We start from the raw sequence: 14,278 nt of genomic DNA on the forward strand, positions 1-14,278 counted from the left end.
TCACCGTAACACCACCTCTTTCAAACTTGCAGGGACAAGCTTTCATTGGTGTCTGTTTCTCCAAGCTAATGGAGTCCATCCAAGTACTGGGGGCAACTGGCAAGCGCATAAAAACAAATAAGAGCAAATGACAGACTGACATTCTCTATGAAGAGAAAAACCCTTTTCCCCCCAACTGTACATGGAGGGATGAGGCGGTCTGTATCAGTGGGGAGATAACGTTGCTGTTCGGCAAATATTTGTTTGAAAACATTTATTACAATAATACAGCCATCCATCCATCGGAACGGCGCCGCCGGGCTTGTGATGGCCGTGAGAGGTGCGGCCACCACGCTGTAGCCCCGAATAAAACGGCGGTAGAAGTTGGCAAATCCCAGAAACTGCTGCCGCTGTTTACGTGTCTCCGGCACCGGCCACGTCGCGACTGCCTTCACCTTATCGGGGTCCATCTCCAGGGAGCATTGGTGTACAACGTAGCCCAGGAATTTGACCGTTGTAACGTGGAACTCTTACTTCTCCGCCTTCACGAAAAGTGAGTTTTCCAACAGGCGTCGTAGCACGGCCCAGACATGGCCGACGACGGTCGCGGGAGAAGATCAGGATGTCATCCAGGTAGACAAACACACACTTGTTCAGCATGTCCCTGAGCATGTCGTTGACCAAGGCCTGGAACACAGCGGGGGCATTGGTGAACCCGAACGGCACCACCAGATATTCGTAATGACCACTCGGTGTGTTGAAGACAGTCTTCCACTCATCCCCTTCGCGTATCCGCACCAGATGATAGGCATTCCAGAGGTCCAGCCTAGTGAAAACCGTGGCGCTTTGGAGGCTTTTGAATGCCGACACAAGGAGGGGCAGTGGGTACTGGTTCATGACGGTGATGTCATTCAGGCCCCTGTAGTCGATGCAAGGGAGCGTGCCGTCCTTCTTATCCACAAAGAAGAATCCCGCTCCGGCGGGTGCCGAGGACGGCCGGATGATTCCGGCCGAGTATTGACCGCTGATGAGCTCGGTCGAGGGCTGAGTCAACATGGGCACAGCCGCTGCATTGGACACAGTGGCCCGATTGCCTAGGGGCAATGTGCGGAGTGCTTTCAGGACCTGCCCCATGTCCTGGCGAGATTACTCCAACTGCTGCTGGTGCAAAGCGAGCTGCTGCTGTTCTTGCTGATTGACCTCCGTCAGCGTGCGGAGCTCGGCGACCAGGGTACAGACGATGCCCTCGGTGCGTCCCAACCGGTAGAGCGTGGTGTCGTCTTCCGCTGGCTGCATGTTGGTTAGTCTGTACTGTAACGTGCAGAGCAGAACAGCCAAGTGCGGTTTGATAAAGTCTTTATTGGAACTGGGGAAATGTCTGTGAGGAGCAAAGCCGGGGTCGAGGGTTGGGTTGGGGCGGGCGGCGAGCAGAACGTGGTTGCAAACAAGCGATCGGTCAGGACGGGTGGCAAGCAGAACGTGGTCAACAGCGGGCAGATGATCAGGGCAGGGGTCAGGCAAGACAAGACGAGTCAGCGGACAGAACAGGTCGGCAACGGGAGTCAGACGGGTGGAGAGCAGTAAACGTACGGGTCGCATCACGGGACAGACTGAAAAGGAGAGTTCTGCTAGCAGGGTTTAAATAGCCCAGTCAATTAAGCCAGTCGCAGGTGTGCGTGATTTGGCTCGATTGCCGTGGTGTGGACGTGTGTGTGACAGGTGGAGTTACCAGAAGGCTGGGCGTGACAGAACCCCCCCCCCCCCTAGGGATGGCCCACGACGTCCCCAAAAGCAGGCCGGTGACGGCCAGGGTGGGGGGGAGGGCGAGCAGCGCTCAATATTCAGCCGAAGCATCAGAGTCCACGTCACCCCCAGCAGGCGCCAGGGCCGCGGCAGCACCAGACGCAGAACCCTGGGGAACGGACATGGGAGGGAGGGAGAGTGCGGTTGCCATACCCCCAGCGGAGCTCCTCGGGCAGACCCGTTGACGGGCGGGCTGGTCCAGGTGGCGCCGATGGAAATTGGCAATTAGCTCAGGATCCAGGATCCAACGTGCCGGCACCCAGGAATGGGCAGAGGCGTCGTAGCCTTCCCAGTCCACCAGATACTGCAGCCCACGCCCCCGGCGACGGGACTGAAGGAGAGCGTGCACCGTGTACGCTGGAGCTCCACCGACGATCCGCGGCAGCGGCAGCATGGACGTTGGAGCCAGGGGGCTTTCGTGGACCGGTCGCACTCGGGACACGTGGAACGTCGGGTGCAACCGCATAGAGTGAGGGACTCCGAGCCGGACGGCCGCGGGGCCACTTACCTTGCGTACGGGAGAGGGGCCCACGAATCGGGGTGCCAGCTTCCATGACTCGAACCGGAGAGGCAGGTTGCGTGCCGCCAGCCACACTCTCTGACCGACCCGGTACGACGGGGTCCTGTGCTTGTTGGCCTGGCGAGAGTCGTTGACCACTGATCGGAGGAGGGGCGTTCGTGCCCTCGCCCAGGCCCGGTGACAGCGGCGCACACACGCTAGAGCAGACGGGCAGGTGGCGCACCACTCCTGCTCCTGGAACAGTGAAGGCTGGAAACCAAACACGCAATGGAAAGGCGACAGCCCAGTGGTGGAGCTAGGGAGAGAGTTGTGCGCATATTCCACCCATGGGAGCTGTTGAGCCCACCCACACGGGTTATTAGCAGACATGCAACAGAGGGATTTACCAGGTTCCTGGTTCAGCTGCTCTGCTAGCCCATTGGACTGCGAATGGAACCCCGGCGTGCGACCGGCCGTAGCTTCCAGAAGACGGCAGAACTCGACCCAGAATCGCGCTGTGAATTGTGGACCACGGTTGGACACGATATCCCTGGGGAGGCCATCGTAGCGGAACACATCTCCGAGGAGAATCTGGGCGGTCTGTTTTGCTTTGGGCAATTTCGGGAGAGCGATGAACCGTGCCATTTTGCTGAAACGGTCGACCACTGTGAGGATGACTGTCTTGCCTTCCGCTGGTGGTAGCCCAGTGACAAAATCCACCGACAGATGGGCCCACGGCCGGTGGGGAATGGGCAATGGCTGGAGGAGGCTGGCTGGTGGTCTATTAGAGGCCTTGCATTGGTTGCACGTAGGGCAGGCTTTGACATACCCCTGGACATCCGCCCTCAGAGTCGGCCACCACAAGCGCTGAGCCGCCAGGAACTCGGTCCGTGCTGCCCCCGGGTGGCAGGCGAGGCGGGAGTCGTGCTCCCACTGCAGCACCTCAGTCCGTAGAGCGTTGGGCACAAATAGTCGACCGTCGGGACACAAGCTGGGACCAGGCTGGTCACGGGTTGCCGCCTCCACCCGTTCCTCTATGTTCCAGGTGACAGCCGCGGCCACCACTGACCTGGAAAGGATGGTGGGGGCCTCGCCCCTCTCCTCCTACTCCCGCGTTCTGCTCACTGCCCGTCCTGACCGATCGCTTGTTTGCAACTACGTTCTGCTCGCCGCCCACCCCAACCCAACGCTCGACCACGGCTTCGCTCCTCACGGACATTTCCTCAGTTCCAATAAAGACTTTATCAAACCGCACTTGGCTGTTCTGCTCTGCACGTTACGTGCACTGTGAGGCGGACATGCTCACCAGTTTCCCCACCATCCCGCAAGACCATTTATCTTTTTATTTATTATTTCTAATGTTCACTATATTGATGCATAATTTATATTTCTATATTTTGTTGATGTTTCTAGCTCGTGATTTAATATTTTTCATTGAATTGTACTTTTCATTGCATTTAAGTCTTTGGTTTGTCATGTATCTTTTTACTATTTCTTGCTTTTATTTGTGTGCAATAAACCTCATTAAATAGCCAGACGTGTCATCAAATACCGTATTTTTCGGACTAAAAGTCGCTCCGGAGTACAAGTTGGCCATAAAATGCACAATAAAGGGAAAAAAAAACATATAAATCACACCGGAGTATAAGTCGCATTTTGATATGAGCTAGCAACAACAGGCTAAATGCTAACGTGACTTAAACACAAACGAGGAGCTGAGAACGGGCCTGACGTAACATTAACGGGCCTGACGTAACATTAACAGTTATTCAAATAACTATAGCATAAATAACACGTTTATCAAACCATCTGTGTCACTCCAAATCAATAAATCCATCGATCCAATTATTCGTCCTCTCTGTAAACAACGCCGCATTTGCGGCGCGCTGCTGACGTTGGACTCGTTGTCGTCAGTTGCAGTTCAAATTATTCCACAGGGCATTATAACAATATATAAACTATATATCAAATAATAATAATATAAACAACAATTTTATTGAACCATCCGTGTCACTCCAAATCAATAAATCCATCGGAATCTTCGTCTTCCGTGTCACTTAAAAAAAAAAAAAACACAAACAGCTGTTGACTCCAGAACTACGTGCGCCGCTGACGTCAGACTAGATATATCAAATAGATGTAATATAAACAACAATTTTATCGAACCATCCGTGTCACTCCAAATCATTAAATCCATCGGAATCTTCGTCTTCTGTGTCACTTAAAAAAAAAAAAACCACACAGCTGTTGACTCCGGAACTACGTGTGCTGCTGACATCAGCCTCTTCGTCAGTTGCGGCTCCAATTATTCCACAGATCTACATATAATAATAATAATACTAAAAATAATAAATTATATTTGGAACGCACTTTACATTCGTTGGAATCTCAAAGCGCTCATGGTATATATAATAGTCACTCGCCGTATGCCGCCGATTGCGGCTGGGACTCCCCGTATGCCCCCGATTGTGGCGGGACTCCCCGAATGCCGCCGATTGCGTCTGGGACTCCATGTATGCCGTCGATTGCGTCTGGGACTCCCCGTATGCCGCCGATGCGGTGCGGACTCCCCAAATGCAGCCGATTGCACGTGGACTCCCCGAATGCCGCCGATTGCGGCTGGGACTCCCTGTATGCTACCGATTGCGGCGTAGACTCCCCGAATGCCGCTGATTGCGGCTGGGACTCCTACATTGCCATCGATTGCGGCGCCGACTCCCCGTATGCTGCCGATTGCGGCTGGGAAACCGCGTATGCTGCCGATTGCGGCGGGGACACCCCGAATGCCGCCAATTGCGACACGGACTCCCGGAATTCCACCGATTGCGGCGCGGACTCCCAGAATGCCGTCAATTGCGGCACGAACTCCCTGAATGCCGCCGATTGCGGCACGGACTCACCGTATGCCGCTGATTGCGGCTGGGACTCCCGGGGAATACAATATAGTTATATACTATATAACTATATTGTAGCGTTACTAAAGTACCAGACAAGATGTAGGTTACGTAACCAAAGTCAAAGTCTCCTTTATTGTCAATTCCTCCGCATGTCAAGACACACAAAGAGATCGAAATTACGTTTCTCACTATCCCAGGGTGACAAGACAGAGTTCACAACGCACATACAAGTAAACAACACAGGAAAAATAAAACAAGAAGATGAACGTATAAGAGTGATAGCACGCTAGCCGCTCCCGATGCACAGCAGAGTCCGGAAAGATGACAGTCAACCAGGCCACTGTGAACACGAGCATACAGCAGGCACGCACTGTCCGGTTCGTGGATCCTATAAGGCGAACGCAACCCATCTTGTCGTCCCGCGAACGAACGTACGCCAGGAGAATGGAAGGCACAGCTGGGCGAGCTGGGTTGGCCGCAAGCCTGGCCCGACGTCTTCGCGCTGGCCCCTCTTCCGCTGCCTCGCAGACCCGCTGCCGACGCATCCCAACAATGCCCCAGGACGGAGCAGTCCGAGCTCACGACGCAGTCCAACCGGGGGAGGAAGAGCAGGCCAGTCCGGCGTTGCTCCATGACGAAGCAGTCCGAGCGCCCTTAATCTCTCCGCACCAAAGTCCAGAACGCCATAAAACCCACTTCCGCCGATGTTGAGCAGAACATGCCCGCCGCACTCGTAGCACGACGTATCACACGAGACGAACACACACAAAACTGCCAGACAAACACTCAGTAAACACTCACAAAACACTGAACGGGACAGAGAGTGGCCGCTCCATGTGCACGCGCCGCCATCTTGAACCAGCTCTTTATTTCACAAAACAAGAGCTCAACATATGAGTGTGTGATCAAAGCAAGCGCCCTGGATTGCTGGACACAGGCCACATGGCAGCTGGTAAGAAACATTTGGCTCATTTGTCTAGCACTTTGTTAAAATCTTTATGTGTGCTGTAAAAGTAAATTATTTCTTAGCCTATAGAAGATATAGAATGTGATTGTTTTGTGTTGTTTGTCCCATTTTGTTTCAAAGTCAATAACCTGCTTGAAGTGTAAAAAGAAATTGCAATAAATTATCTCAAATTGCACTATGTCACACTCCATGTGTACCACTGTACCCTTTCGGAGGGAAATCATCCAAACAGTAAGCATCCGAATGCACTTGGCAAAAAGCTAGTCAAGCGGTATGAGATAACAAAACAAAGCAACCACCAAGGACCTGAGGAGAAATCCTAAGATGACGGTCGGCTCAGCTGATGGAGAAACAAAGTCAAGCCAACAAGCTGGCTTGTGTTTGAAGCTAACTGGAGAAGCTAACAAGCTAGTAAGCATTTGAAGCTTGCTAGCGAGCTATCATCAAGCTAACTAGCATTTGAAGCTAGCTGAGGAAACTAACAAATAGTTAGCATCTGAAGCTATCTGAGGAAGCTAGCCAAGCTGATTACCAACTAGTTAAAGGCCATAAATGTACTTGTACTAAAAGAAAATGGCTGATTAGGCAGAAATCAAGGAGAAGTTTGGAAACTTCATACGTGACTGTTCTGGAGGCCCATCAGCGTTTTCCAGGAGAGCAAAAATCCCCTCCCAAAAAGTGAATTAGTCTACAGAACAAACAATAAAAGCATAATGACAGAGGTTCAGTGACGAATATTGCAACCTCATTGCAGCCAGAACCAATAACATGGAACCGATAACACCAGCTCAGTGGCCTAGAGTGTCTGCCCTGAGACTGGAAGGTTGTGGATTCAAACCCTGGCTGGGTCATTCCAAAGACTATAAAAAAAAATGGAACCCATTGCCTCCCTGCTTGGCACTTTAGGCATTAAGGGTTGGAATTGGGGGGTTAGATCACCAAAATGATTCCCGAGCGCGGCACCGCTGCTGCTCACTGCTCCCCTCTCCCCCAGGGGATGGATCAAAATCACACGGGAATGGGTTAAATGCAGAGGAAAAATTTCACCACACCCAGATGTGTGCGTGACGATCATTGGGACTTTTTAACTTTAAGCTCTCGTTGAGGGAAAACATGGATAACAGCAAGTCACAGGTAGAGTACGTCACAAAGGCAACAAAGGATTATGACAGAAGGTTTGCAGAGCTGAGAAAACCAAGGGCTGACCAGAGGTGATTGAAGTGGATCAAGAAACTTCTGAACATATTGAAGTACCGGTTAAGTACCTGAAGTAGTTAATTAAAAAGACCTAGCTTTATGAAAACTCCCATAAAGGTTCCCACAGTACAAGCAAGTAGGCTACATTACCTGCATTCCTGATACACAATGACACCCAATTATATATGCCGTTATCGATGACAGATCCACGGGACTGTTGTAATCTCGAGGCGTGCCTTGCGGAGATCAAGCAATGGATGTCTCTCAACTTCCTTCGTCTTAACCCAGATAAAACTGAGATGTTGATAATTGGTCCTACTCGTTATCAACACTTATTTAAGGAAACCACTATAACTATAGATAACCGGACTATCACTCAGAGTGATACGGTAACTAATCTCGGGGTAATATTTGACCAAACGCTCTCCTTTCAAAAACACATTAAGAATATAACCAGGATTGCGTTTTTTCACCTTCGTAATATTGCTAAGATTCGTCCTATCCTCTCGACCGGGGATGCGGAAACCATTATACATGCGTTCGTTACGTCGCGCCTGGACTACTGTAATGTATTATTCTCTGGTCTTCCTAAGTCCAGTATCAAAAGTCTACAGTTAGTGCAAAATGCCGCTGCGAGGATGCTCTCACGGTCAAGAAAATTTGATCACATTACCCCAATATTAGCCAAATTACATTGGCTCCCGGTCCATTTAAGATGTGACTTCAAGGTTCTTCTACTAACCTATAAATCACTGCATGGCTTAGCGCCTTCATATCTCGTCGACCTAGTCGTTCCTTATGTTCCGTCTCGTAACCTTCGTTCGCAAAACGCTAGTCTTTTAGTTATACCTAGGGCCAAGAAAATGTCTGCAGGGTCTAGAGCATTCTCTATTCGGGCTCCAGAGCTTTGGAATGCCCTACCAATGGATATTAGAACTACTACCTCAGTAGAAACATTTAAGACACGTTTAAAGACACATTTCTATGAGATGGCCTTTAACTAACTTGTGATGGCCGATTTGGCCGGAGTTTGTTTTGTTCTCTCTGCCCACCCCCTCCCCGGCTGGGGAGGGGGTTAGGTGGCTCAAAAGCTGATCGCGGCTAGCTGGATTCTCGGGGACCAATTCAAGATGAAGGAACTGCAGCTCAACCCCCTTGAAGACACGGCCAGGACAACCGAGGGCACCTCCGACATCCATTTTTTCATTGATTTTCATATTATGTATTACTTTTGCACTCTCTGCATCCATTATAACCTGGTGATCCTGAAAGGGGGATCCTTCCATCTGTGGTCCCTTCTCAAGGTTTCTCATTTTCCCCTGGCAGGGGTTTTTTGAGTTTTTCCTTGCCCTTTTGGGAGCTTATGATCAGGGGATGCTTTGAGAATAATTGTCAATTTTTGGCTATGTGAAGCCCTTTGAGACTGTTTGTGATTTAGGGCTATACAAATAAACTTGACTTGACTTGACTTGACTTGACTACACAGAGTTGCTGTTGCTCAAGTGAGAGCAAGCGTTTTGTGAAACAAAATTAAAATTGAAAGAAATACGGAGTGAAGATCAAGACATTTGGGAAAAACAGGAACTGGATTGAGGACATGATACTAAAGCAAATATGAAAGGTAAGTGCACTGTAAGTGAAATGCAGCTTGGAGCAGCTAGTACACCACACAGTAAACCAAATTCAGCTACCAAACATTCCATTACAGCACTAGCAGCTGAGCCAAAATTTCACAATTCACAATGGACAAGATTCCTGCTGGTAGATGAAACCAGCCAAGGAAGACAGTTAACCTCATCCAAACTGTGGAGAGAGCTTTATCTTCATGACCTGGGAGAGGAAGATGCTCTAAAGAATTGATTTATTCAAGATGGCGGCGCGTGCACACGCAGTGGCCACTCTCTGTCCCGTCAGTACGGTGATTTGTTCGTCTAATGAGTGTTCGTCCGACAGTCTTATGTGTTCGTCTCGTCGTGCTTTATCGTGCTTCAAGTACAGCAGGCAGGTTCTGCTCGACATCGGCAGAAGTGGGTTTTGCGGCGTTCTGGACTTTGAAGCGTCGACATTAAAGGCGCTCGGACTGCTACGTCCTGAAACGTCGCCGACCTCACCCGCTTTTCCTCCCCCGGTTGGGAGCCGTCGGAAACGGTGTGCGAGGAGGCAGAAGAGGGGCAAGCGCGGAGGCGTCCGGGCCAGGCTGGCGGCCAACCCAGCGCGCCCGGCGGTGCCCTCCATTCTTCTGGCGAATGTTCGATCGCTGGACAACAAAATGGATTACGTCCGCCTGCTGAGGTCTACGAACCGGACGGTGCAGAACTGCTGTGTGCTCGTGTTCACCGAGACCTGGTTGAGTGACAACATTCCGGACTCTGCCGTGCATCTGGAGCGGCTAGCGTGCTATCGGGCGGACCGTGCCATTGTACGAGGGGGAAAGTCGCGAGGAGGTGGAATATGCGTCTACATCCAAGAAGAATGGTGCCGAGACTCTGTGGTGGTATGTAAGCACTGCTTGCCACTTGCGGAGTTTGTGACCATTAAGTGCCGTCCTTTTTATTTGCCGAGGGAATTTACCGCGATTCTGCTGGTTGCGGTATACATCCCGCCTTCCAACATCGAAGGCGACAGGATCGCGGCGCTTGGTGAACTGTACCAGGCTGTCAGTGAACAGCAAACAGCGCACCCTAACGGTTTCACCATCTTCGCTGGAGACTTCAATCATGCCAACCTGAAGTCTGTTTTCCCGAGGCTTCACCAGCATGTTACTTTTCCGACACGTGGAGACAGCTTCCTGGACTTAGTCTACTCGGCGCAAAAGGGAGCTTTCAAAGCCACCCCCCTCCCCCATCTGGGGCTTTCTGACCATCTCACCGTTTTGCTTTTGCCCGCATACAGACAATTGGTAAAGGCATCCAGGCCGGTTCGGAGGCGGGTTCGGGTGTGGCCTGACGGTGCCTCCGATGCACTTCGTGACTGCTTCGACACCACTGACTGGGACTTGTTTAAGCAGGCAGCCACCTACAACGATTGGACGGACATAGAGGAGTATACTGACTCTGTTACCTCTTACATCACGAAGTGCATCGATGATGTGACTTGCTCGAAATCCGTCGTCACTCGCGCGAACTGGAAGCCGTGGCTGACGGGGGCTGTCCTCAGACTGTTGAGGGCCAGGGACAAGGCTTTCAGAGCGGGGGACGAGGCAGGCTTGAGGACAGCGAGGGCCGACCTGTCCCGAGGCATCAAAGAAGCGAAGAAGGCGTTCTCGTGCAAGGTCTCCACCCACTTCAAGGACAGCAAGGACGCACGTAGCCTTTGGCGGGGCATTCAGACCATCACGGACTACAAGCCCGCGCCGAGGAGCTGTTAGGGCGACGTCTGTCTGCTGAACGATCTGAACCGCTTCTTTGCTCGCTTCGACGCCCAGAACAGCACTTGCCCGCTGAAGACCACTCCCCCCCCACACGAGCAGCCCCTGCGCCTCTCTGCCGACGGTGTGAGGGGGGCGCTCGCCGCTATTGACACCCGTAAGGCGGCGGGCCCTGACAACATCCCGGGTCGAGCGCTGAAGGACTGCGCTGGGGAGCTGTCGGCTGTCTTCACGGACATCTTTAACGTTTCCCTGCAGCAGGCCATCGTCCCCTCGTCTTTCAAGGCTGCCACCATCGTTCCTGTGCCGAAGAAACCTGCACCGTCCTGCTTCAATGACTACCGCCCCGTGGCACTGACGCCCATAATCATGAAGTGCTTTGAGCGGCTTGTCATGGAGCACATCAAGTCTGTTCTCCCTGCCACTATTAACCCTTTCCAGTTTGCGTATCGTGCCAAGCGGTCCTCTGAGGATGCCATCTGCTCTGCCCTCCACTCGGCCCTCACCCACCTGGAGAGAAAGGACTCATATGTGAGGTTGCTGTTTGTGGACTTCAGCGCTGCCTTCAACACCATTGTGCCGCAGCGACTCATCTGCAAACTCGACGAGCTGGGCCTCAGTACCTCCCTCTGCAACTGGCTACTGGACTTCCTCTGTCAGAGGCCTCAGGTGGTGCGTGTTGGCGACAAAATCTCCGCCAGCATCACGCTGAGCACGGGGCCCCCCCAGGGCTGCGTGCTCAGTCCATTGCTCTTCACCCTGCTGACGCATGACTGCACTGCGACCTACAGCGACAACCGCATAGTGAAGTTTGCTGACGACACGACTCTGGTGGGTCTCATCACGAAGGGCGACGAGACTCGGTACAGGTCGGAAGTTGACCTTCTGACCACGTGGTGCAGGGACAACAACCTCCTGCTGAACGTCAATAAGACCAAGGAAATCATTGTTGACTTCCGGAAGGGTCACACAACACACCTGCCGCTGATCATCGACGGTGCTGTGGTGGAGAGGGTGAGCTGCACCAAGTTCCTGGGGGTGCACATCAGTGAGGACCTCTCCTGGTCCGCAAACACCTCGTCACTGGCAAAGAAAGCTCAGCGCCGCCTGTACTTCCTGCGGAAGCTCAGGCGTGCATGTGCTCCTCAGGCAGTCCTGTCTACATTCTACCGTGGCACCATTGAGAGCGTCCTCACCAGTTGCATCGCTGTCTGGGGTGGTAACTGCACTGAACAGAACTTGAAGGTCCTGCAGCGCATAGTGAATACGGCTGGTAAGATTATTGGTGCTTCGCTCCCCTCCCTGAAGGACATTTACACCTCCCATCTCACCCGCAAGGCAACCTCGATAGCGAGAGATGTGAGTCACCTGGCTCACTCTTTGTTTGACCTTCTGCCCTCTGGGAAGAGGTACAGGAGCCTGCGCTCCCGCACCACCAGACTCGCCAACAGCTTCTTTCTCCAGGCTGTTAGGGCCCCGAACTCGCTACCCCCTTCTGCGTAGCGTGCGGCACTGTTGCGCTATTTTCTGGAATGTCTGCTGTATGCGCACTTGCTCCTTTTTTTTGCTCCTCTTATTTATTTATTTATTTATTTGTTGTTATTTATTCATTATTTATTCAGCATGCTTTTGTTATACTTGTTTATTTGTTTGTCTGTTGTGGGCCATGTCTTGTCACCGTGGGATAGGGGGGAACAAAATTTCGGTTTCTTTGTGTGTCTTTGGCATGTGGAGAAATTGACAATAAAGCTGACTTTGACTTTGAACAGATTGGTGATTAAGTCAATAGAGAGCAAGCTTCCCGATGCCATGAAGAAAGACTGGCTCCTTCAAGTGAGCGACCTTGTAAATTGAATAACAGCAGCCAACTACTTTTGCCATCTCTGGTTTCTGAATACACAGGATGAAGTCCTGAAGAGAATGGACCAAACTGACAATTGTGAACAATCATGGATAAAACAAAGCGAGAAAGATAAGAAGAAGCCTTTCTTTCACAAAGGCCTCAAAATGAGATGACTTGAAAAATGTGTGTATCATGTGTGGTGATGAGGAACACAGAGGAAGACCGTTTGCCTACAAAGAGTTATGAGAATTAAACTAGCCAGAGAAAAATACCGTGAAGAAGGCAGGAGCATTTAGAAAGTGCTTAGGCTCTCACAGTAATCATGGTAAGTGTACCCAAACGTCTCTCTGGATGAAGGTTGTCAGAAAGGAGTTTCCTCAGATCTTCATTAGTATCTCCTCTGTCCAAAGAAAAGGTCAAGTAATCAATGCAGTGGGAGAGCTGAAAGAAGCAAAGGGCGAAGAAAGCTCACACAAGAGAAAGAGACTTTACTGGCTGAATTGCCTCCAAATTTACTGGATAAGTATAAGAAATCCTGCATGAATCAAGTCACAGTGGCAAATCATACCAACACAGATGAAAAGAAGCAGATGGAGAGTGCACTGAAAGAACAACTCATGCTGCTGCTGATGGTCTCTGCAAATGCAGGACAGAAGATTGGTACCTTGATAAACCTTGCCTCAGACACAAATTATATCACCCACAAGCCGTCAGTCACCTTCAGCTAAGTGGTGAAGACACATATTGTTCGTCCGGGAAGTTGGCGAAATGGTGATGAAGGTCTCTACCGAGAAGTAGACCTTGACAGTCAGAGTGAAAACCCCAGAGTGTAAAGAAAGAGCTTGCCAGCTTTTGTGCTATGGGTTGGATAACATCGCCACAGTACACCAGGCAGTAACCACTCAACAGCTCAAGACAGAACAGAAGAGTTTCCCAAAGCTATCAACTGATGAGCTGATTCGTCCAAAACAGTTTGAGCTTCTGATAAGCCACAGAGAAGGACATATTGCGTCACAGAAGATAAAGGTAACTGGAGATATTGTTCTGTAAGAAAGGTCCTGTAGGGAAAACTGTAGGAGGAGCACAATCCGATCTGTTTGAAAAAGTGGGCAAAGTGGCCAATTGGACAAGGCAGAAATTCAAATCCTACTTTGCAGAGAGACACTTTTGGACCCGCAGAAGTCCAGCAATGACCAACAGGAGTGAAGTGAAAAGGTGAAGTGAGTGGAAAAGCAGTGCCATAACTGCCATTACGAGTATGGCTGGGAACTCCACTGGCTATCATGAAATAAATCATAGAGTTACTGCCACACTTCTAAGAATGGATAAGAAACTCTGGGTGGTGCGGGGCCAAAGAATAGTCAAGAAAGTTGTCAACAACTACCTCACTTGCAGAAAGTTGAAGGAACAATGTTGAGCGAGGCATGTGAACTTCTAGAGTGGGTGAACCCAACCGCCCAGTTTGAATTCACCATTTTGAATCTCTTTGTTCCAACTAAGGGACAGTGGTACCTTTACTTACGAACTTAACTGGTTCCGTTATTGGGTTTGTAAGTAGAAACATTTGTAATAAGAAGTAAAGTTTTCTATAGAAATCAATTTTTCGGACTATAAGTCGCGGTTTCTTTCATCGTTTGGGTGGGGGGCGATTTATACTGAGGAGCGACTTATATGTGAATTTTTTCACAAATTTTCAAAATTACCCCCCCCAAAAAAGAAAGTGAAA

General features: G+C 50.7%; 1 long non-coding RNA gene across 2 annotated transcripts in view; it reads right to left on the reverse strand.

The window, feature by feature from the left end:
* The window catches only part of LOC148398515 (uncharacterized), a 40,464-nt gene that overhangs the window by 12,073 nt on the left and 14,113 nt on the right, over positions 1-14,278 (reverse strand). The window contains exon 2 of one of the 2 annotated variants that reach the window (XR_015858630.1): positions 5-96. The exons of the other annotated variant lie outside the window; for it this stretch is intronic. This is a non-coding gene — a long non-coding RNA (uncharacterized LOC148398515). The remainder of the gene's footprint in view (positions 1-4; positions 97-14,278) is intronic. 2 annotated transcript variants of the gene reach the window in all.

Source organism: Syngnathus floridae, chromosome 5, assembly GCF_059516105.1.
Source record: "Syngnathus floridae isolate MCC-2025c chromosome 5, RoL_Sflo_1.0, whole genome shotgun sequence".
NCBI classification, from domain to species: Eukaryota; Metazoa; Chordata; class Actinopteri; order Syngnathiformes; family Syngnathidae; genus Syngnathus; species Syngnathus floridae.